The sequence below is a fragment of the Rutidosis leptorrhynchoides genome, chromosome 1 (assembly GCF_046630445.1).
Source record: "Rutidosis leptorrhynchoides isolate AG116_Rl617_1_P2 chromosome 1, CSIRO_AGI_Rlap_v1, whole genome shotgun sequence".
NCBI lineage: Eukaryota > Viridiplantae > Streptophyta > Magnoliopsida > Asterales > Asteraceae > Rutidosis > Rutidosis leptorrhynchoides.
Genome location: NC_092333.1, coordinates 715,967,337 through 715,971,937, shown reverse-complemented (window position 1 = coordinate 715,971,937; position 4,601 = coordinate 715,967,337).

Sequence of the window (4,601 nt, the reverse complement as noted above, 5' to 3'; positions counted from 1 at the left end):
ATAAGTTATCAAATTAATAGACTTTTCTGCTTTTGCCCACGTTTTGAATAGCCAAAAGATGTAGCAGGGAGCCAGAACCCTTTAAATAGGAAGCTCACAACTCAGCCACTAACAAATCCAACTATTACTACGAAGCAGAAAATTTTGGATGTCTATCAATTTAACCACTTAAAATAATTCTTCGTCGAAGTTTAAAGAAATTTTAGAGAAGAAATAGAAAATTCTATATCCTAAAAACTAGAGTGGCGAGAAATAAGAAAGAAAAAGAGTGCGTCGAAAAACGTCGAAAAATAAAAGGTCGAAAAATAATAAAAAGAACGTAGCGCGTCGAAACTTAAAAGTCTAAAAACTAAGAATTAAAAGTTGCGTCTAAAAAATATTAAAGCTTAAAAGAAATACTATCTCCAAAACGGTAATAACTTAAAAAGTACTAAAATTTATAAAACGGCGTCGCAAAATTCTAAAGCACCTAAATCTTAGTCTATAGAAAAAGTACTTAAGGGATTTTACGGCAAAGCCTAAAAATCAAGAAATAAAAATAACTATGGCAAAAACTATGACTTAAAACTAAATACGGACGAAAAATACAAATATTACGCTAAAACAAATAAAAAGTTATAAAATATAAAAATAAACTTAAAGTTGTAAAAAGTACAATTTTTATAAAAATATTATTTTTATATTATTTATTTATAAAAGTATCAAGTTTTTAATAAAACTAATTAAAACTAAAAATACAAAAATAATAAAACTAAAACTAATTAATTAAAATAACTAAACCCTGATTAACTAAATAATAAATAATAATTATTAAATAATCCTAACCCTAATCTGTCGGCTGAGGTTACCAGGCCTGTCAAATCAAGTCATGCGATTGCATGGTCTTCGCGTTATAAATTCATGCGGTCGCATGGAGTAGGGTTTCGGGCCAGAATCTGGGCTGCTACAGTGTAGCCCGATTACTTATATATATATATATATATATATATATATATATATATATATATATATATATATATATATATATATATATATTTCTGTTTTATATTTAATTTTATGTTTTTATAAAATATTTATATAAATAAAAACTTATATTTTAAGAACTAAAATAAAAATAAAAATACTTTTTAACTTTATATATTTTAAACAAACTCTTAAAAATAAATATATAGATATTTTTCTTTTTATATTTTTGTATTAAAACGTATTTTTACAAAAGCGTATTTTTACAAAAGTAAATTAAAATTTTTTTTTATATATATAGCGTTTCGCTTCCGGTGTTTAAGGAGTCCCCGGCAGCGGTGCCAAAAATATTTGATGTGCGTAGAGGCGTATACAAAATAGTTATATTTTTACAACAAAATACTATTAAATACGATATAATTTTACACAAGTTTTTTATTTATTTATAGAGTGGATATACCTAAACCTTGCTACAACACTTATAGGCAGTGTACCTAATCGTACAGTAGTGTAGTTTTTAGTAAGTCCGGTTCGTCCACAGGGAACTTGCCAAGTTTAACGCTATATTTTTAACTTATAATTGTAAAAATACAATTATATATATAAGTAGTATTATTATTATAAAAGGGGGTTTTTACCGTTTAATGACCGGTTTGTCGATTTTAAAACTTTAGTCGCAGTTAAAACCAAATGTAAAATATTAAAAATAAATAAAACTTAATTTAAAGCGTAAAGTAAAAGACAATAACGAAATTGCGACAAATAAAAGTGCGTAAAGTAAATGACAATAAATAAAGTTGCGATAATTAAAAGTGCAATTAAATATGAAATAAAAGAATTATGCTTATTTAAACTTCCGTAATCATGATGTTTGACGTGTGGATTTTACTTTATTCCTATGGGTTAATCGTCCTTTGTCCTGGATTATTCAATATGTCCGTCTGGTTTTTGTCCATAACAGTCCATCAGTCATAAATATAAAGTGCGAGTGTCCTCGTCAAATTATCCTTATATCCGAAGTCAAATATTCCAACTAATTGGGGACTTAAACTATAATTACACCAAGTGTCCTTGTATATAATTCACCCTTGTTTTAATAAGTCCATTGACTATTAATTCATTCCCGTGTCCGGTTAAATGAACGATTATTAGTACTTATAAATATCCCACCTATCGTGTCCGATCGAGTGTATATGGTTATTTATAGGTACGTCCAATTGTAAATCTTTATATTAAATTAACAAACTATCATTTAATTAAACAAATATAAAGCCCATTAATAGCCCATAGTCTAATTTCCACAAGTGTCGTTCTTTTGTCCAAACCTCAATTATGGTACAAAGCCCAATTACCCAATTTTAATATTTAGCCCAACATCACAATTACTTTGGCTTAAATAATCATAATAATAACTTAGCTACGAGACATTAATTTAAAAAGGTTGAACATAACTTACAATGATTAAAAATAGTGTAGCGTTACACGGACAGAATTTCGACTTACACCCTTACAACATTCGCTAACATACCCTTATTATTATTAAAATTAAAATTAAAATTAAAATTATAATATATATATATATATATATATATATATATATATATATATATATATATATATATATATATATATATATATTACGAGTGAGAGATGAGGAAATAAAAAGATGTGTTAAAAAATGGCCAGAACACGCGAAATTTATAGGATGTCTGCTGCTACAGGACACCATGCGATCGCATGGTTTTTGGCCTTCCTGGCCATGCGATCGCATGACCTACTTTTTCAGGTCACATGTCTTTGTTTTCTTCTTTGCTGACGATTTATATATATATATATATAATTTTAAGAATTATTTATATATTATGTTATATTTATGTGCATAGTTGACTTGTAATTTTTAGTCTGTTGCACCGAGCGTTGAGAGTTGACTTTGGTCCCGGTTTCGAATTTTCGAACATCCTTGCGTACAATTTAATATCTTGTATTTTGCGTTTTGCGGCTCGTACTCTTGTAATTTTGAGACGTTTCTCATCAATAATTTGAACCACTTTGATTGTACTTTGTACTTTTGTTCTTTTTGGTCGTTTGCGTCTTCAATTCGTCGAATCTGTCTTTTGTCTTCACTTTTTATTATACAAACGAATATCACTTGTAAATAGAACAATTGTAACTAAAAGCTTGTCTTTCTTGAGGGATAATGCTATGAAATATATATTCGTTATTAGCATTATCACTTACCAAAAGTTTGAAGGAGATATACGTGACAGAACATATCTCCAAAATGTTTGAGAGACCAGCACGCATGTTTGAGTATGCGCGGCGAGACAAATCAAAGTTCTGCGACTTCCATGATGACTTCGGACGTGAGACCAATCGTTGTAAAGTGTTGCTTGACAAGGTGGTTGGTTGTCTCAAGTATGGGGAGTTAAAACACTTGAAACCAGTGAAGGGTGAGTCTGGCGCATACAAAAAAAGAGGGTGAAGGCGCTGAAAAAGACAAGGTTATCTATGTTTTTTCGTGGCAAAAATGGAAGGACATCGAACAGGAACCGCTGCTGCCGTATGAATCCCTCAAAGCGTACCTACCGCGCGAGCCCATTTATGAAAGGAAATGTACCCCATTGGTTGTGGAAGGTTACTTGCCAGAGTGCGGCAATACATCAACAACATTCTCATCGACACTGGTAGTTGCGTTAATGTTATGTTCTTTCACTACTTCAACAACATGTCTTACAAAATGAAGTGTCACGTAAGGGAAGTAAAGCAATCGTTTAGGGGAATAAGTGGGAACCCGGCTTGGTCGAAAGGGATACTAGGAACAACATTGACCTTGCGAGATGATCATGACCGGGAGAGGGAGCACACATTGGTGGTTGACTTCAAAGTAATTCGAGCTGAATCAGAATACGATGCTATCCTTGGGCAACCAGCGCTATAGCATTTCCCTATCACAACCTCTGTGGCTCACGGACACATTGTGCTACCCACCCTGATGGGGAACGCTATTCTCACGTCCAAAGTAACTGCAGAGGACTATCGACTTCAGCAGGTATGTAAATACTCGTATAACTAATTATTTTTGAATTAAAAGTACCGATCGCGCATGATTGCCCAAAAATAAAATCACCACTTAAATGCTTGATCGGATGACAAGCTATAAACGTGCAACCATTCTGCGTGCTTACCGCATTAAAATGAGCACAATCTTACATAATCCGAAACATAAGAGGCGTATTAGAATGCACTTAATGCACAATGCTCGCGTATTAGAATGGTATTAGTATTCTTAAGGTTCAAATAGATGATATCGTAGCTGAACCGTTCACGAAGCCCTTGATGCACAACCAGCATGATGATCATGCTAGTAATATTGGACTTCGTTAAGCTACTAATCTTTTTCATTTGTAATTTAGTATTTGGATATTTTCGGAACATTATGCAGTTTTATCTTAATGAATTTAGATACTTGGTATGGTCTTTTTCATTTATATCACTGTGTTCTATATTAGCATGTTTAATCCATGAATAATTGTTGATTATTCTAAATCTCCATAATCGGTCATGTTATGGGAGTAACATGAATTAAGATTATTATGAAATTTGGTTCTATTCACTGATGGTGAATAGTTAACTAGCTG